The 21199-nt window shown below is 46.9% G+C and overlaps 1 long non-coding RNA gene across 1 annotated transcript in view; it reads right to left on the bottom strand.

The window, feature by feature from the left end:
* Window positions 1-18141, bottom strand: part of LOC134911901 (uncharacterized) — a 35085-nt gene extending 16944 nt beyond the window's left edge. The window contains exons 1-2 of the long non-coding RNA XR_010176950.1: window positions 17696-18141; window positions 16760-16876 (exon numbers count right to left, since the gene is read on the bottom strand). This is a non-coding gene — a long non-coding RNA (uncharacterized LOC134911901). The remainder of the gene's footprint in view (window positions 1-16759; window positions 16877-17695) is intronic.
* Window positions 18142-21199: the final 3058 nt, after the last annotated feature.

The raw sequence follows: 21199 nt of genomic DNA, 5'->3' as shown, positions 1-21199 counted from the left end.
TAATACTATGGGATCAAAATGACCCCCAAATTCTATGATTTAAGCTGTTTTTGAGGGGTTTTTGTAAAAAAACACCCGAATCCAAAACACACCCGAATCCGACAAAAAATTTCCAGGGAGGTTTTGGCAAAACGCGTCCGAATCCAAAACACGGCCGCGGAACCGAATCCAAAACGCAAAACCCGAAAAATTTCCGGTGCACATCACTACTATTTAGCTGGAACATCTGTATGACCTGGTCATCGGCCAATGCGTTTAAGTTGAAATGCTCCCTAAAAAATCGAGGCCTGCGCAGCCTCTGCGGCACCTGCACAACCTGCTGACCATGTTCAGTTTCCTGGCCCTGGTTTATTGTAGCCTCATGGAGCAGTCTCAGGTATCCCACAGCAAACAAGAAATGTGCTTGGGTCCCTTTTAAAGGGCCAAAAATGCAGGTGTGATTAATGTAGAATTGGAAACACGGACTTCCGGTGGGCGGGGCACCAAGTGTGGCCGCATTTTATATGGGCTCTGGACTCAGCTGCTGGAAACTGCTCCCAAACTGCAGCTTTACCCTAGGTTCGCTTTTCCCTAGCTACACACAGTCTTTCTCTGCCACACTCCTGCCGCTTTCAGTGTGGGTCCTGGGTCCGGAGCCGCTCTTATCACACCGGAATCCAGCCTGCAAGGTTTCAGGCGCATATGACCGCCCGCCATTTTCTGGGCGCGATTCTCGGGGAGAACGTGCAAGTCTCTCCCGCTCAACTATTCCTCTTCTGAGGCTTCAAAGCCGCTGGAGCCTGTTTTCAAAGGAGGAATCTTTTTGTCTGCAGCTGCAACTCCACGCTACATTGGAGGTACTGGATCTCTCTGCTGGTTCATCACTTCAATTTGCTGCTGGCTGGGGCTGGGGTGCCTCCCCTACATCTCTCTCCAGACACCAAGAGTAACCTCTCTTTACTGAATATGGCTACTGAAGCGCTGCATCGCTTTACTGAGGAACTGAGTGACAGAACACGGTGGGGGTGACAGTGACAGAACACGGGGTGTGTGACATGGTGACAGAACATGGTGGGGTTGATAGCGACAGAACACGGGGAGGTGACACAGTGACAGAACACGGGGAGGTGACACAGTGACAGAACACGGGGAGGTGACACAGTGACAGAACACGGGGTGTGACATAGTGACAGAACACGGGGGGGGTGACATAGTGACAGAACACGTGGGGGGTGACAGTGACAGAACACGGGGGTGTGACATAGTGACAGAACACGGGGGGTGTGACATAGTGACAGAACACGGGGGGGGTGACAGTGACAGAACATGGGGGGGTGACACAGTGACAGAACACGGGGGGAGGGGTGACATAGTGACAGAATACGGGGGTGACATGGTGACAGAACACAGGAGGGGTTGGTACAGCGAGAGCTAAAGATCTCTCCCCCAAACCTAAAAACAGTCTGACGCCACTGCCCGCACAAACAAATATATGCACACTATCACACACACACACACACACACACACACACACACACACACACACACACACACACACATATATGCACACTATCACACACACAAATATATGCACACTATCACACACACACACACACACACACACACACACACACACACACACACACACACTTTCTTTCACTTTTCCCAGTAACTTACTGATCTGGTTGGCAGTGGCAGGAAGGATGGATCTGTAGCAGTCTGGCTCTTGTCGAGTGTAGCTCCGCCCCCTGAGGTCCCGTGTAGCCCCGCCCCCTCGTCGTCACGTAGCCCGCCCCCTTCTCGGCTGAACACAGCCGTTGTCACTGGGGACTCTGGAGGAGGAGGCTGCTACAACGCAGCAGCAGGGGAGAGAGGCGCCGCTGGCAGCTTGGAGGTACTGCAGTGCAGAGCAATGACAAGCAGCTCAGCCGGTCAGGCCGCTTGCCATTGCTCGCTGGTGGGAGGCAGTGGGCCGGGCAGGATCGGTTTGCGGGCCGCATCCGGCCCGCGGGCCGTATTTTGCCCACCCCTACACTACACAGTAGTGTCCGTTACTTACATTACACTACACAGTAGTGTTCATTACTCATATTAAACCGCAGAGTAGTGTTCATTACTCATATTTACACCGCACAGTAGTGTCCATTACTCATATTACACCGCACAGTAGTGTTCATTACTCATATTACACCACACAGTAGTGTCCATTACTCATATTACACCGCACAGTAGTGTCCATTACTCATATTACACCACACAGTAGTGTCCATTACTCATATTACACCACACAGTAGTGTCCATTACTCATATTACACCGCAGAGTAGTGTCCATTACTCATATTACACCGCAGAGTAGTGTCCATTACTCATATTACACCGTACAGTAGTGTCCATTACTCATATTACACCACACAGTAGTGTCCATTACTCATATTACACCACACAGTAGTGTCAATTACTCATATTACACCACACAGTAGTGTCCATTACTCATATTACACCACACAGTAGTGTCCATTACTCATATTACACCACACAGTAGTGTCCATTACTCATATTACACCACACAGTAGTGTCCATTACTCATATTACACCACACAGTAGTGTCCATTACTCATATTACACCACACAGTAGTGTCCATTACTCATATTACACCGCACAGTAGTGTCCATTACTCATATTACACCGCACAGTAGTGTCCATTACTCATATTACACCGCACAGTAGTGTCCATTACTCATATTAAACCACATAGTAGTGTCCATTACTCATATTACACCACACAGTAGTGTCCATTACTCATATTACACCACACAGTAGTGTCAATTACTCATATTACACCACACAGTAGTCCATTACTCATATTACACCACACAGTAGTGTCCATTACTCATATTACACCACACAGTAGTGTCCATTACTCATATTACACCACACAGTAGTGTCCATTACTCATATTACACCACACAGTAGTGTCCATTACTCATATTACACCACACAGTAGTGTCCATTACTCATATTACACCGCACAGTAGTGTCCATTACTCATATTACACCGCACAGTAGTGTCCATTACTCATATTACACCGCACAGTAGTGTCCATTACTCATATTAAACCACATAGTAGTGTCCATTACTCATATTACACCACACAGTAGTGTCCATTACTCATATTACACCACACAGTAGTGTCCATTACTCATATTACACCACACAGTAGTGTCCATTACTCATATTACACCACACAGTAGTGTCCATTACTCATATTACACCACACAGTAGTGTCCATTACTCATATTACACCACACAGTAGTGTCCATTACTCATATTACACCACACAGTAGTGTCCATTACTCATATTACACCACACAGTAGTGTCCATTACTCATATTACACCGCACAGTAGTGTCCATTACTCATATTACTCATATTACACCGCACAGTAGTGTCCATTACTCATATTACACCGCACAGTAGTGTCCATTACTCATATTAAACCACACAGTAGTGTCCATTACTCATATTACACCACACAGTAGTGTCCATTACTCATATTACACCACACAGTAGTGTCCATTACTCATATTACACCACACAGTAGTGTCCATTACTCATATTACACCGCACAGTAGTGTCCATTACTCATATTACACCGCACAGTAGTGTCCATTACTCATATTACACCGCAGAGTAGTGTCCATTACTCATATTACACCGCACAGTAGTGTCCATTACTCATATTACACCGCACAGTAGTGTCCATTACTCATATTACACCACACAGTAGTGTTCATTACTCATATTACACCGCACAGTAATGTCCGTTACTTACATTACACCGCACATACATCGCTGTGTGTGTACCCCCCTTAAGAGGATTAGCTTTACACTCCAAGTTTATGGTCCACTTACGGCAGCAGTATTCCTATGTGGTTTCCCATCAGTGCTGCAAGTGTGGTGGTACGGGGCGGTACTGCATACCGGTAAGAAATTCCCAGCAGGTACGCAGTACCGCCGGGCCACCACCTTGCAGACACCGGGTGTCGGAGAGCACAGCGTGCGCCACGACTGGGGCTATGGTAGTGACTCCGCCCGCTGCCCTTACACAACGCTCTGCCGGGGCTCGGTTCCAGGTACACACCGGAGCTAAGTATCCTTTCACTGTGGCCGGTGACTGGGGTTTACTTGTAGCCAGAGGGGCCTCTGAGGTGTACGCAGGGATCCATAACGTGGCTGTGCGGTACACCGCAGCCCTTCCTCCTTGCTCTATTACTTCAGCGCGCTTCCCCTAATGGTCCACGGGTCCCCCCTCTTATCACTTTCCACAGGGGTCCCGCCAGCGGTGCATGTGGCACCAGTCCTGACCCAGCTATTACCCTCTGGGTCCTAAAGCCATTCTCCCGCAGCTGCCACAGCTGGGGGAGAAAGCGTGAGGGAGGGCGGTGGGGGGGGGGGGGGGGCAGTTAACCCCTGCAAGTCTTGCTTACACTCCATATAAAAACATTGATACCCCCTATAGGTCTATAAATAAGGGGATATTTTTGTAGGTGTATCACATCTCCTTATTTCTCATTCATCGCTGGTGCCCCGTCGCTTGTGCATGCAGGCCAATATGGACGATCTTGTCCATATTTGCCTGCACTGCCATGGAGCCGGGTGACGGGGAGTGAAGAAACTTCACTCCCCCCGTCGCTGCCCCCCCCCCCCACCACCGTATCTGCCGTCGGGCAGCTCAGCGGCGCATCGTGCAGTGTGTAGGGCCCTTAAGATCCAGCGAGCACTTTTTTAATATCGCTAACCAGGGCTTACAAAATGTCAGATCATGGCGCAAAATCTCTGACATGCGGGGGACACCCAGCACAAGGCTAGTCCGCTCCGCATGCTGGTCCCCCCCCCTTTCCCCGCAGACATGTACACCCCCTCCCATCCCGCAACCACCTCTGCCTGTCAATCAGACACTGTGTGCACACACATATCCGGACATGCCTGCGCAAACCGTCTTGACATGCCTGCGTTGTCCGGACTGCGCCCCCAACTCCTAATAACGCCAGCATGCCCCTTCCCGCCCCGTGACCACCTTTGCCTGTCAATCAGACACTGTGTGCGTACGCGCACACCTCACTGGGCTTCAGCCTATGATTGCTGCCGCTGCAACGACCAGGTCTGAAATAGGCCCTCAGTTTGGTGAGAAAGCTGATGCTTATCGAAAATTGCTTCTGACAAAGGGCTAGATACATCACCATTTGGAAAGTGATAAAATGGAGAGAGATAAAGTACCAGCCAATCAGCTTCTAACTGCCATTTTTCAAACACGGCCTGTGACATGACAGCTAGGACCTGATTGGCTGTACTTTATCTCTCTCCATTTTATCACTTTCCAAGCGATGATGCATCTAGCCCAAAGTGAGGATATCCCCACAGAGAAACGTAAATGACAATAGCCGCTAGCTGTGTCTTCAGCAGCTGACTCATCAATAGATGTGTTAACTATAAGCCTCGTGTGTGTTTGAGCTGCTGTATTTGTTCTCAGATCTTTTGTAACTTATGAATTGTAATAAATCTTCCCTGGTTACACAAATACGTTCCTCGAATGTTACAAGGTAAGCGCAGGTAACAGGTCAGAGCAGGTAACAGGTAAGTGCAGGTAACAGGTAAGTGCAGGTAACAGGTAAGTGCAGGTAACAGGTAAGAGCAGGTAACAGGTAAGTGCAGGTAACAGGTAAGCACAGGTAACAGTTAAGCGCAGGTAACAGGTAAATGCAGGTAACAGGTAAGCGCAGGTAACAGGTAAGAGCAGGTAACAGGTAAGTGCAGGTAACAGGTAAGCACAGGTAACAGTTAAGCGCAGGTAACAGGTAAATGCAGGTAACAGGTAAGTGCAGATAACAGGTAAGTGCAGATAACAGGTAAATGCAGGTAACAGGTAAGTGCAGGTAAGAGGTAAATGCAGGTAACAGGTAAGCACAGGTAACAGGTAAGCCAGGTAAGTGCAGGTAACAGGTAAGCACAGGTAACAGGTAAGCGCAGGTAACAGGTAAATGCAGGTAACAGGTAAATGCAGGTAACAGGTAAGTGCAGGTAACAGGTAAATGCAGGTAACAGGTAAGTGCAGGTAACAGGTAAATGCAGGTAACAGGTAAGCGCAGGTAACAGGTAAGCACAGGTAACAGGTAAGCGCAGGTAACAGGTAAGCACAGGTAACAGGTCAGCCAAGTAAAAGGTTAGCGCAGGTAACTGTAGGTGACCTGATAGTCACAGCTCTGGGCTAATCAGCAATTCCTGTACACTCAGTATAAGCTTTGTACTAGCCCTTATGGATAATATTGTAGCTGGTATGATAGCCACATTCATTCAAAGTCCATGGGGTATATGCAATTGTGGTCGAATTGCCGCAAAAGTTGAAAAACGGGCCATTTTCGACAAAAAAAAAACATGTTGAATTGGATTCGACAATGCAATACAGTATTTTCGACAAAAAAACGGACGTTTCAGATTCGACTTTTTGCAATTCGACATTTTTTAAATTCGACATGTCTGCAGTGGAAAAAATGCGGCTTTTCGACAAAAGTATATTCAATTGAAGAATGTCGATTCGACAACAGTGCTTTTCGACAGTAATTTCGTCAATTTCATTCCGCCTCACTTTGCTGGCGGAATCTAATAAAAAAATTAAAAACATGGGCCCTCATTCCGAGTTGTTCGCTCGGTATTTTTCATCGCATCGCAGTGAAAATCCGCCTAGTACGCATGCGCAATGTTCGCACTGCGACTGCGCCAAGTAACTTTACTATGAAGAAAGTATTTTTACTCACGGCTTTTTCTTCGCTCCGGCGATCGTAATGTGATTGACAGGAAATGGGTGTTACTGGGCGGAAACACGGCGTTTCAGGGGCGTGTGGCTGAAAACGCTACCGTTTCCGGAAAAAACGCAGGAGTGGCCGGAGAAACGGTGGGAGTGCCTGGGCGAACGCTGGGTGTGTTTGTGACGTCAACCAGGAACGACAAGCACTGAACTGATCGCACAGGCAGAGTAAGTCTGAAGCTACTCTGAAACTGCTAAGTAGTTAGTAATCGCAATATTGCGAATACATCGGTCGCAATTTTAAGAAGCTAAGATTCACTCCCAGTAGGCGGCGGCTTAGCGTGTGTAACTCTGCTAAATTCGCCTTGCGACCGATCAACTCGGAATGAGGGCCATGGTTTTTTTTATTGCTAATAGCACATCTATTTATATTAGAAGGGATTATCTACTTGGTTTGTCTATTAGGAGACACAAGTATTATTTATATATTTTTTAAAATAATATTTTTTTTTTAACTGGTTTTCAGTGGGAAGGGGTGGAAATGGGTTAAAATCATGGGAAAAAATGTGTGGGGTCCCCCCTCCTAAGCATAACCAGCCTCGGGCTCTTTGAGCCGGTCCTGGTTGTAAAAATATGGGGGGGGAATTGACAGGGGATCCCCCGTATTTTTAGAACCAGCACCGGGCTTTGCGTCGGTCCTGGTGCAAAAAATATGGGGGACAAAAGACGTAGGGGTCCCCCGTATTTTTAACACCAGCACCGGGTTCCACTAGCTGGAGAGATAATGCCACAGCCGGGGGACACTTTTATATCGGTCCCTGCGGCCGTGGCTTTAAATCCCCAACTAGTCACCCCTGGCCGGGGTACCCTGGAGGAGTGGGGACCCCTTCAATCAAGGGGTCCCCCCCTCCAGCCACCCAAGGGCCAGAGGTGAAGCCCGAGGCTGTCCCCCCCATCCATGGGCTGCGGATGGGAGGCTGATAGCCTTGTGTAAAATAAAAGAATATTGTTTTTTTGCAGAAGAACTACAAGTCCCAGCAAGCCTCCCCCGCAAGCTGGTACTTGGAGAACCACAAGTACCAGCATGCGGGGGGAAACGGGCCCGCTGGTACCTGTAGTTCTACTGCAAAAAAAATACCCAAATAAAAACAGGACACGCACACCGTGAAAGTAAAACTTTATTACATACATGCCGACACACACATACTTACCTATGTTCACACGCCGACTAAGATGAATCCGGGTACCTGAAAATAAAATTATACTCACCTAAATCCAGTGTGTAATCCACGTATTTGGCAAAAAAAACCCTGCATACCCGAACCACGAACTGAAAGGGGTCCCATGTTTACACATGGGACCCCTTTCCCCGAATGCTGAGACCCCCGTGACTCCTGTCACAGGGGGTCCCTTCAGCCAATCAGGGAGCGCCACGTCGTGGCACTCTCCTGATTGGCTATGCGCGTCTGAGCTGTCAGACAGCGCATCGCACAGCCGCTCCATTAGATTCAATGGTGGGAACTTTGCGGTCAGCGGTGGGGTTACCCGTGGTCAGCGGCTGACCGCGGGTAACCTCACCGCTGACCGGAAAGTTCCCACCATTGAACATAATGGAGCGGCTGTGCGATGCGCTGTCTGACAGCTCAGACGCGCATAGCCAATCAGGAGAGTGCCATGACGTGGCGCTCCCTGATTGGCTGAAGGGACCCTCTGTGACAGGAGTCATGGGGGTTCTCAGCATTCGGGGAAAGGGGTCCCATGTGTAAACATGGGAGCCCTTTCAGTTCGTGGATCGGGTGTGCGGTTTGTTTTTTTGCCAAGTACGTGGATTACAAAAACAGAACGGGACACACTTGATTTAGGTGAGTATAATTTTATTTTCAGGTACCCCGGATTCTACTTACATAGGTAAGTATGTGTGTGTCGGCATGTATGTAATAAAGTTATACTTTCATGGTGTGCGTGTCCTGTTTTTATTTAGGTATTTTTTTGCAGTAGAACTACAGGTACCAGCGGGCCCGTTTTACCCCCGCATGCTGGTACTTGTGGTTCTCCAAGTACCAGCTTGCGGGAGAGGCTTGCTGGGACTTGTAGTTCTTCTGCAAAAAACAATATTCTTTTATTTTACACAAGGCTATCAGCCTCCCATCCGCAGCCCATGGATGGGGGGGACAGCCTCGGGCTTCACCCCTGGCCCATGGGTGGCTGGAGGGGGGGACCCCTTGATTTAAGGGGTCCCCACTCCTCCAGGGTACCCCGGCCAGGGGTGACTAGTTGGGTATTTAATGCCACGGCCGCAGGGACTGGTATAAAAGTGTCCCCCGGCTGTGGCATTATCTCTCCAGCTAGTGGAGCCCGGTGCTGGTGTTAAAAATACGGGGGACCCCTACGCTTTTTGTCCCCCGTATTTTTTGCACCAGGACCGGACGCAGAGCCCGGTGCTGGTTCTAAAAATACGGGGGATCCCCTGTCCATTTCCCCCCCGTATTTTTACAACCAGGACCGGCTCAAAGAGCCCGAGGCTGGTTATGCTTAGAAGGGCGGACCCCACGCAAATTTTTTTAGGATTTTTAACCATTTTTGTGCCGTCCGAAAAAAGTCGAATCCAGGACGCACTTATCCGTCAATTGGTCCGTTTTTCGACAGCGGGACTGTCGAATCCGTTTTTTATTGAATATGTCGAATTCCGGCACCGGCGGCCGGAATTCGACGGTCAAATTGTGTTGAATTTAAAAACGGTCGAATTCCAGCCGGAATTCGACCGCAATTGCATATACCCCATCTTTCCGGATGAATATACCAGCAAATACCCGTATATTCTCAATTGCCTCAGTTTATTGCATTCTCCGTATGGAGCAATAACACTGTATTCCACATGATAACCATTCATCCTTCAAAAGGATGTGACAGTCTAATTGCTGATACCGTGCATTTACATAGTGTGAACTACACTCTGTTATTAAGGCACAATTTCCATATATATCCTGTGTGTCGGGGGATATTAATACCTCCCCGTTACTTGTGCTTCTTGTATGGGGCAATTATACACCTATGCCCCACGGGTATGGGTCTTTGGGTCTACCCAACTTAAGTCTACAGTCAATGGGTTGACCATGATAGGTCGACAGGGTAACTAGGTCAACCTTTACTAGGTCGACAGGTCAAAAGGTCGACATGGCTTTTTGGAGTGTTTTTGGTGTCATTTCCTGCGTAATGTGACGGGGAACCCCAATTAGTGCACCATGCGCTCGGCACAGGTTACCGTTCCAATCGTAGTCCACGTGGATCGTTAAGTATAAAAAAATCCCCCCATTTTTTTAAAATCTCATGTCGACCTTTTGACCTGTCGACCTAGTACAGGTCGACCTAATGACCATGTCGACCTAGTTACCCTGTCAACCTAGCGCATGTCGACCTATTGTGGTCGATCCAATAACTGTCGACCTAAGCTGTGTCGACCTAACGACTGCAACCCTCCCCCACTTAGATAGACATTGCTGTCATATACAGTGGGATAATGATGGACCCCTAATAGCAATATCACACTTCAGGGGGTCTCATGCAGATTTATCCTCTGCTGTAGGAACTCAGATTGTAATGGCTGTTTTCAGGGCGGCCCGATAACCTCGCCTTCGTTTCCAGAAATCTGAAACATGGCGGAAGGGGTGTAGTATGTCTCGGTCAGCATACCGACGCCGGGATCCCGGCGGGGAGGGGCGAGTTCAGCAAGCCCCTTGCGGGCTCGGTGGCGACCGTTCTATTCCCACTCTATGGGTGTCGTGGACACCCACGAATGGAAATAGTCCCTGTTGGTCGGCATGCCGACCATCGGGATAATGAGGGGACGGGATGACGGTGGAGGTCATGTGACCATCGGTCTCCCGACCGCCGGTCACATAAATACCACCCGGCGGAAGTGCGCCTGCATACGCAGCCTGGATTGCGATCACGTCGCTGGGCTGCACTTACAATGCTGAGCGGCCTCCAACATGCGATTGTAAGTAGTCGTAGTTTTGCTTTTTAAACAATACAAAAGATACTCCCGCACCAGTGAATATAATTTGACATAAATGTTCTCTTTCCCTTTCTTTTGATTTTTGATATGGTATATTCACATACAGGTACCTGTATTTATTTTCAATAGGGAGTGCTACCCTTAGCTTGAAAGGACCATGGCCCTCATTCCGAGTTGTTCGCTCGTTAGCTGCTTTTAGCAGCATTGCACACACTAAGCCGCCGCCCTCTTGGAGTGTATATTAGCATAGCAGAATTGCGTACGAAAGATTCGCAGAATTGCGAATAGAAATTTCTTAGCAGTTTTTGAGTAGCTCGAGACTTACTCCTACACTGCGATCAGTTCAGTCAGTTTCGTTCCTGGTCTGACGTCACAAACACACCCAGCGTTTGCCCAGACACTCCCCCGTTTCTTCAGACACTCCCACGTTTTTCCCAGAAACGCCAGCGTTTTTTCGCACACACCCATAAAACGGCAAGTTTCCGCCCAGAAACACCCACTTCCTATCAATCACACTCAGATCACCAGAACGATTAAATTTCTTCGTTAAGCCGTGAGTAAAATACCAAACTTTTTTGCAAATTTACTTGGCGCAGGCGCACTGCGAACGTTGCGCATGCGCAGATTGCGACTAATCGCTCCGTTGCAAAAAAAACTTACGGGCGAACTACTCGGAATGAGGGCCCATAACACATACACACAGAAAAGAAAGCCGTTCTCTGGGTGCATTGAGAACCTCACAATTAACTCATCAATTATTAAAATATTTCCTTTATTATCATCATTTAAAATTATTCAGCCAAAATGAAATATATTAAAACAAGTAAAGTAAGTGAAAAGTTAGAAAAAGTGATTTAAAAATAGAATAATATCTTCTATACAGAGACTGCTACTTTTTACTTTGACGATTTCTCTTCCAATCAGAGCATTACAGCCCCCGCTGCTACTGTAGTTTTTATATGCGTGAGATCCGGTAAATATCCAGTCAATTTCTGCTTTAATTCTTCAGGAAATCACCTTTCTTGTTTAATACGAAGTTCTTATAGGCCCTACACACCTAGCGATATTTTGAAAGATATGAACGATCTCGTTCATAAATGAACGAGAACTCGTTCATATCTTTCAGTGTGGAGACTACAGCGATGAACGATGCGCGTCCCCGCGCTCGTTCATCGCTGATCTCCCGTCGGCTGTGCATGCAGGCCAATATGGACGATCTCGTCCATATTTGCCTGCATGTCTATGGAGCCGGGTGACGGGGGGAGTGAAGAAGCTTCACTCCCCCCGTCACTGCCCCCCCCCCCGCCGCCGGGTCGCTCGTCGGCCGTATCGGCCGTCGGGCACCTCGGCCAGTGAGTAGGGCCCATTAGTTTCACTTTTAAATACAATGTTGCTCTTTATATGTAACAATAAACTGTACCCTTACATGAATTATTAAAACAGACAGATTTAGGATATAGGAGGTTGTGGTATTGGTACTAAAACCCTGTTTTTATATATTGCTTTTATTTGGGAGACTTGCACACACACACACACACACACACACACACACACATATATATATATATATATATATATATATATACAATGTATATATGTTAAAATTAAACAAAGAGGTGGAGCTCCATAAATTTTAATTATCAGGCAGATAAAGACACGAGCGCCTCCGTCTGTCTCTGCATCCGATGTGGTTTCCGGCACACTGCGGCTCCTTTTGGTGGTCGATGGTGTGGGGTGTGAATCCCAGTGGAGTTCCAGAGGGTGGAAGCTGATTATCTGGGATATTGTTGTAAAGCCATGTGGTAACCGCCCACACTGATTAATAGTTTGCTTGGTACGATCATACTCATACTTGGGAGCAGGTGTTTTTATCTTCTTGTTTATTGAACTTTTTCTTGCTTAATTTTAACAGAGACTTTGGACCAATGGATCCTGGGATTGGCGCTACACGCAGTGAATCAGCAGTCCCAATATATTCATGAATTCGAGTGTCTTTTCTCACTATAAGGGCGGTATTCAATTCTTTTCACCCCTTTCCACAACCGTTCTGTTTCTGTCCTCAGGAGCGTGGTAACATTTCAGCTCGCTACCCCTGGAGTAGTGAGGCGACCAACCCTTTACACAGCTAAACCGGATTACTATGGGCGCAATATGCGCGATAACAGGGATCATTTTAGAAAGGAGATAGGGCGGTATTCAAATGATATATCACGCCCTAAGTGTTTAAAGTGGTGGCGAGCTGGATATATGTGAATTACAGCATTGGTATACTACCGTCTATTTTTTAGTATTTGGTCTATCTATCTATCTATCTATCTATCTATCTATCTATCTATCTATCTATCTATCTATCGCATTCAGGCCCTCATTCCGAGTTGATCGGTCGCAAGGCGAATTTAGCAGAGTTACACACGCTAAGCCGCCGCCTACTGGGAGTGAATCTTAGCTTCTTAAAATTGCGACCGATGTATTCGCAATATTGCGATTACTAACTACTTAGCAGTTTCAGAGTAGCTCCAGACTGACTCTGCCTGTGCGATCAGTTCAGTGCTTGTCGTTCCTGGTTTGACGTCACAAACACACCCAGCGTTCGCCCAGGCACTCCCCCGTTTCTCCGGCCACTCCTGCGTTTTTTCCGGAAACGGTAGCGTTTTCAGCCACACGCCCCTGAAACGCCGTGTTTCCGCCCAGTAACACCCATTTCCTGTCAATCACATTACGATCGCCGGAGCGAAGAAAAAGCCGTGAGTAAAAATACTTTCTTCATAGTAAAGTTACTTGGCGCAGTCGCAGTGCGAACATTGCGCATGCGTACTAAGCGGATTTTCACTGCGATGCGATGAAAAAGAACGAGCGAACAACTCGGAATGAGGGCCTCAACATTGATTATTCTGAAACACCCATTTATTTCTTGAGGTTATCTGCTGTAAGGCCATTTCTTAGGTAACCCTATAATCAGTGCCGTTTCTAGCCAATTTGGCTCCCAGTGCGAGATTTAAAAATGCGCCCCCCCCCCATTCACATTAAAAAAAATGCGCCCCCCCCATAGATATAAAGAGTAAAAGCAGGCTCCCGGCAAGGAGGCGTGGCCTCGTTAAAATGGGTGTGGCTTTGTTAAGATGGGCGTGGCCTCATCTGATCTCATCATCACGGCCACCACAGGATAATAAAAAAAAAAAAGTCCTCATTTTACACATTGCGGCAGGAAAGTGTCCCCATTTTACACAGTACGGCAGGAAAGTGTCCCCATTTTACACAGTACGGCAGGAAAGTGTCCCCATTTTACACAGTACGGCAGGAAAGTGTCCCCATTTTACACAGTACGGCAGGAAAGTGTCCCCATTTTACACAGTACGGCAGGAAAGTGTCCCCATGTTACACAGTACGGCAGGAAAGTGCCCCCATTTTACACATTGCGGCAGGCACGTGCTCCCATTTTACACATTGCGGCAGGAAAGTGTCCCCATTTTACACATAGCGGCAGGAAAGAGTCCCCGTTTTACACATTGCGGCAGGCACGTGCCCCCATTTTACACAATACGGCAGGCAAGTGTCCTAATTTTACACATTCTGGCAGGCAAGTGTCTCCATTTTACACAGTACGGCAGGAAAGTGTCCCCATTTTACACATTGCGGCAGGCAAGTATCCCCATTTTACACATTGCGGCAGGAAAGTGTCCCCATTTTACACAGTACGGCAGGAAAGTGTCCCCATTTTACACATTGCGGCAGGAAAGTGTCCCCATTTTACACAGTACGGCAGGAAAGTGTCCCCATTTTACACATTGCGGCAGGAAAGTGTCCCCATTTTACACAGTACGGCAGGAAAGTGTCCCCATTTTACACAGTACGGCAGGAAAGTGTCCCCATTTTACACAGTACGGCAGGAAAGTGTCCCCATTTTACACAGTACGGCAGGAAAGTGTCCCCATTTTACACAGTACGGCAGGAAAGTGTCCCCATTTTACACAGTACGGCAGGAAAGTGCCCCCATTTTACACATTGCGGCAGGCACGTGCTCCCATTTTACACATTGCGGCAGGAAAGTGTCCCCATTTTACACAGTACGGCAGGAAAGTGTCCCCATTTTACACATTGTGGCAGGAAAGTGTCCCCATTTTACACAGTACGGCAGGAAAGTGTCCCCATTTTACACAGTACGCAGGAAAGTGTCCCCATTTTACACAGTACGGCAGGCACGTGCTCCCATTTTACACATTGCGGCAGGAAAGTGTCCCCATTTTACACAGTACGGCAGGAAAGTGTCCCTATTTTACACAGTACGACAGGAAAGTGTCCCCATTTTACACATTGTGGCAGGAAAGTGTCCCCATTTTACACAGTACGGCAGGAAAGTGCCCCCATTTTACACAGTACGGCAGGAAAGTGTCCCCATTTTACACAGTACGGCAGGAAAGTGTCCCCATTTTACACAGTACGGCAGGCACGTGCTCCCATTTTACACATTGCGGCAGGAAAGTGTCCCCATTTTACACAGTACGGCAGGAAAGTGTCCCTATTTTACACAGTACGACAGGAAAGTGTCCCCATTTTACACATTGTGGCAGGAAAGTGTCCCCATTTTACACAGTACGGCAGGAAAGTGCCCCCATTTTACACAGTACGGCAGGAAAGTGTCCCCATTTTACACAGTACGGCAGGAAAGTGCCCCCATTTTACACATTGCGGCAGGAAAGTGTCCCCATTTTACACATTGTGGCAGGAAAGTGTCCCCATTTTACACAGTACGGCAGGAAAGTGCCCCCATTTTACACAGTACGGCAGGAAAGTGTCCCCATTTTACACAGTACGGCAGGAAAGTGCCCCCATTTTACACATTGCGGCAGGAAAGTGTCCCCATTTTACACAGTACGGCAGGAAAGTGCCCCCATTTTACACATTGCGGCAGGCACGTGCTCCCATTTTACACATTGCGGCAGGAAAGTGTCCCCATTTTACACAATACGGCAGGAAAGTATCCCCATTTTACACATTCCGGCAGACAGGAGTCCCTATTTTACACATTGCGGCAGGCAAGAGTCCCCATTTTACACATTCCGGCAGGCAAGTGTCCCCATTTTACACATTCCGGCAGACAGGTGTCCCTATTTTACACATTAAGGCAGGCAAGAATCCCCATTTTACACATTCCGGCAGGCAAGAGTCCCCATTTTACACATTCCGGCAGGCAAGAGTCCCCATTTTACACATTCCGGCAGGTGGTGGGAGGGAGGGGGAGAGAGAGAGAGAGAGAGAGAGGGAGAGGGGCTGACTTACATTTGAAGCGGTTCTTCCCGCTCTTCAGCCGCCTCTCCCTCGTCTGCGCGGCGGCGCCGCCGGCCGGCTTGGCTCCCCCTTCTCCCTCCTCCCGAGTGCCCAGCTCGGGGGGCGGGGTTTTGCGGAATGACGCGATTGCGTCGTGATGTCACGACGCAATCGCGTCATTCCGCGAAACCCCGCCCTCCGAGCTGGGCACTCGGGAGGAGAGGGGTTCAAAGTCCTCAAGAAGTGCCGTGGCGGGCGCCCCGTGCGGTTGCACGGCTTGCCCGCCGCAAGAAACGGCACTGCCTATAATAATAATTAAGTTGTCATTGTACTATACTTAAACCGCTCAGAATTATACTGGTCTCCATATCACAGAGCTAGTTGGTGAGACCCTAATTCATGTGTTGTCTGCCCTCCAGCAATACATACAGCCCCAGTTCTAATGCAGTTACACAATAATATGAATATCATCCATGGGGGAATTCCTCTTAGGACACACAACATATAGACATTTAAATCATATAGTGTACAGACGGCACACAGCTCCGCCTATGCACATGTCACTTAGCTTTTCAGGGCTATAGTAACTGGAGGCCACCATGTCAGAGAGTTAAATTGGCACCTTGACCAATCAGGTGCTCTAGATGATTAGCATACAGCCTGTCACGATCCGGGTAATTAGTCACCACTTCTTACCTTCCAAGTGTCTCCTGAGACTGGCCCAGCGCTCCAAGCCTGGATTCCACCTGCGCTGTCTGTGTGCAGCGCGCTGTACAACATTGCCTCAGTCTCCTCTCCGTGATCCCGGCAGCGCTGTCATGGCAAATACACAGTTAATCCCTTCTGTCATAATGAATGGCGTCTCCTGCCCTCCGCGGTCTCTGCCGCCATCACCACTGAGTTCCACATGCTAAAGTCCAAACAGACTTTCCCTCCAGATTCAAACATGGGTGCAGCCATGTTTTATTTCATCACATGTCATTCTACAGTCTATCCGCTGTGCTTTGGACTCTGCCTGATTGCTCAGCCAATAGCTGGTATAAATATCCTGCACCCAGGCTGCCTAATCGTTAGCGCTTTGGTTGTCTATCCTAGTGATACTGTACATGTCTCTCCTATCTGTTAATGTTCCAGCTTGTGCTTCCAGGTATTCCAGCTCCTGTGACCTTGCTCCACTTAAAGACACCCCGCACCAGTTACCATCCTGCTGTGCTGCCTGACTCCAGCTGTGTTCCTACATTGCATCCTGTGTCCTGCAGTGATCTATCACCGGCTTCCAGCTTTCAGCGTTGTTCCAGAATCGCTTCCAGCGGTGTTCCAGTATCACTCCTAGCTCTCATTGCCTACCAACCTTGCTCTCTGTAATCCACAGTGACTTTATCTCCAACTTCCAGCTTCCAGCGTTGCTCCAGTCTCGCTTCCAGCTTCCAGCGTTGTTCCTGTGTCAGTACCAGCTCTCAGCGGTGTTCTGTATCACATTCAGTATCGCTCTCCATCTCCAGCGGTGTTCCTGTGTCACTACCAGCTCTCAGCGGTGTTCTGTATTGCTCTCCATCTCCAGCGGTGTTCCAGAATCAATCTGTTCATCATCTACCACACAACATCGAACCACAGTTCACCATCGATACTCACCATCAGACTCTATCTTCAGCGGAGAGTTCAGTACACCTTCTGTCTGCACCGGTTCCATCCGGCATCCCCGGCAATTCTTCCAAGTTCCCTTCAACCTCTGTGCTCTTGTGCCAACCCAGCTTCCAGTGTGTCATCTGCTGGGCAGTACCAGCTCGTTCCCTGTTATAGCGGTTAGCTGTGGCCTATGGACTTTCCAACTCCAGGTCTTGCAAGGACTTTGTTACATCTCATCCTGCATTGCCACAGTATTCATTACCACTGCGCTCCCAGGAACTGTACTGCTATATTTATCTGCACAAGTTACTGCTGAAAGTTATCTCAATTGCCAAGGTGTCTAACTGTGTGTTCAATAAACAGACTTTCTTTTTTGTTTTGCGCCTTCGGGCAAATGGTGCTTAACCTCCTGCATGTCCAGGAACCCGATTCTACCTCCACGGTTCACATACACACCAGCCCCATCATCTGAGGCTTCCCCAGGTCAGCCTCAGCCCTCAGTTGTAATACAGCCAATCCTCTGAGGGGTGTGTTCGGTTGCCCTCAGTCCTATGGCAGGATGTACTAAAGTAAAAATGCAATAAAACCCCCATTTTGGGTTTTTTTTTATTGCATTTTCATATGTACTAACCCCCGGCTGCCGCATTTTTGCTCCTGAGAGTATCGCCATCTTTGCTTCGCTTTTTTTTTTGCCTCTGATGAAGCGAACAGCGAAGCGTGCGTCAGGCTAGCTGCGCACTGCAGATAGTCACCAGACACTATGTTAGATTAGATAGTATTGATCAAATGAAGAGTGAATATCCCATGCAAATTGCGGGGATAGTTAGAGAAAACAGTTAGAAATGTTAGACTCCTTTGTGCATATTGAAATATACTGTGTGCAGCAAAAGTGAAAGATGTTCTTGTAGATTGTAGTACTCAGTCCTTATCTAAGCAACATCAAACATCTGATATACATGTGCATATATTGAAAATTACTGAATAAAGGACTAGATATACGTTGTAACACAGTGACACGGTTCACATTTATAATAATCTCTCAGCTATTATAGACCTATTGAAAGCACATGTTAATGAAACTCTTTCCATGAACATCACAATAAATGTTTAAAAACTGTGACTTTGTGGGCGTATAATATATCAAGGTATCAGAATTTAATTATGTAAGTTTAACCACTAGTGCACTTCTTTGAATTATTTAAATAAAGGAATAAACAATGCACAGAATATTCTAAGTATAGAGTGAGCCCTCACTATCTTCTGTTACAATAGGAGATATTAAATCCTGAATGGTCTCATATGGACCACATAAATAAACAAATAATATAGCCACATAAAGAGATAAAGTGCTAAGTAAATAACTTTGTGACTAAGGCAGTGGTTCCCAAACTGTGTGCCGTGGCTCCCTGGGGTGCCTCAGAACACTTGCAGGGGTGCCTTGGATTGGTGGTCCAGGACCAATCAAAATTATTTCTGGTCAATATAATAGGCAAAACCAGTGCTGTTGGCTTGCAGTCATAAAATATGTGGCCAAACAGAAGCAAATCTTGTTCCTCACCACATAATGGAACCTAAAGATGACATATAAACACAATCTTTTATTTAATATTTATTACAAAATTTCTCGCTAATACATTTTTGGCCTAGGGGTGCCATGAATAAAATGCTGAAACTCTAGGGTGCCATGATTCCAAAAAGTTTGGGAACCAATGGACTAGGGACTGCTGATTTATTTCTGTCAGCAGCGACGGCAGCTATAAATAAACTCTTTACCTTGTTACAACTAAACAAGACAAGATCATCACGTATTAACAGCTAAAAGACATCTAGCTGCCAAAGCTCAATCTGTGAACTGACAGCAGCTGTTTCTCTCTTATACGATACAAATGTATCATATGTTTATTGGCTTTTCTCTAGAGCACGGGTTCTCAAACTCGGTCCTCAGGACCCCACACGGTGCATGTTTTGCAGGTCTCCTCACAAAATCACCAGTGAAATAATTAGCTCCACCTGTGGATCTTTTAAAATGTGTCAGTGAATAATGAATACACCTGTGCACCTGCTGAGTTACCTGCAAAACATGCACTGTGTGGGGTCCTGAGGACCGAGTTTGAGAACCCCTGCTCTAGAGGATGTAACAACATTTATGAAGTGCATGAGGGCACTCAGATACTCTTGAGATACATTCAAAGTCTAACCAGATTTCTGTTACCATTTTTGTGATACATTAAAAACATAGCTCACAGCTTTGGGAGATTAAGTTTATTACTGCTATTTCTGAAACACAGTAAACTATTAGAATATTACTATCATCCTATTACAGCACACACTATGAAAACTGGAGTCCTGTTTTCACAATAGTCTCATCTCATGAATCCTGGGAGGGATTAGAACATTTTGAGACACTTTTTGAAGGAGTTCCTCTATAGCTAGTAGAAACACAGCTATACAGGAATTACATACTCCTGATACACTCTTCATTAATCTATAACCTTATAAACAATATAAAAATCATTTGGGTGACATCTAATGCACAGCTCTTTTAATTTTAATCACGATTTCTTTCTTATTTACACTACTTTACTTTTCCTTTTAATATTCGCTGGTTTTACCATATATTACATTAAAAGTTATATTTTAACTAAACTTTGTGTGCACCACTCTAGGGCATTTCGAACCCTTTCTCTCTCTCCTTCATGCAGATTTACTTTGCCTGTGGTAGCACCCCCTAAATGGTTATGAATAACGCAAATGTGTTTTGAATAATATAAATTGGGGTCATTCTCATAATAAGAATTAAACCTGTGCGACCAGTACTACAGTTACCAATCTGGCTAGTTGGAATGAAATCTGGTAATATCTGGTAGCAAATGACAATCAACTATTTGCTCCCAAAATCTGGAAAACTGACAACAACGGTTGTTCAGATAAATTGGTTAAATCAAACAGTTGTTTGTTTTCCAGTGTTTGGGAGCAAATGGTCAATTGTCATTTGCTCCCAAATATTGCCAGATTTTTGTTCCAACCAGATTGATTGGACAGATAATCGTATAGTGTGTACCCAGCTAAATTCATGAAAAATTGATAAAAACTAATACATATTTCTTTATTATATAACTGAATAATAATTCAGTATCAGTGTGTATGCGTACAGTGGCCCTCATTCCGAGTTGATCGGTCGCAAGGCGAATTTAGCAGAGTTACACACGCTTAGTCTACGCCTACTGGGAGTGAATCTTAGCTTCTTAAAATTGCGACCGATGTATTCGCAATATTGCGATTACTAACTACTTAGCAGTTTCAGAGTAGCTCCAGACTTACTCTGCCTGTGCGATCATTTCAGTGCTTGTCGTTCCTGGTTGACGTCACAAACACACCCAGCGTTCGCCCAGGCACTCCCACCGTTTCCCCGGCCACTCCTGCGTTTTTTCCGGAAACGGTAGCGTTTTCAGCCACACGCCCCTGAAACGCCGTGTTTCCGCCCAGTAACACCCATTTCCTGTCAATCAC

The sequence above is a fragment of the Pseudophryne corroboree genome, chromosome 4, assembly GCF_028390025.1.
Source record: "Pseudophryne corroboree isolate aPseCor3 chromosome 4, aPseCor3.hap2, whole genome shotgun sequence".
Classification (NCBI taxonomy): domain Eukaryota; kingdom Metazoa; phylum Chordata; class Amphibia; order Anura; family Myobatrachidae; genus Pseudophryne; species Pseudophryne corroboree.
Note: the sequence above shows the minus strand (reverse complement) of the source record. Positions and strands in the feature narration are given on the sequence as shown.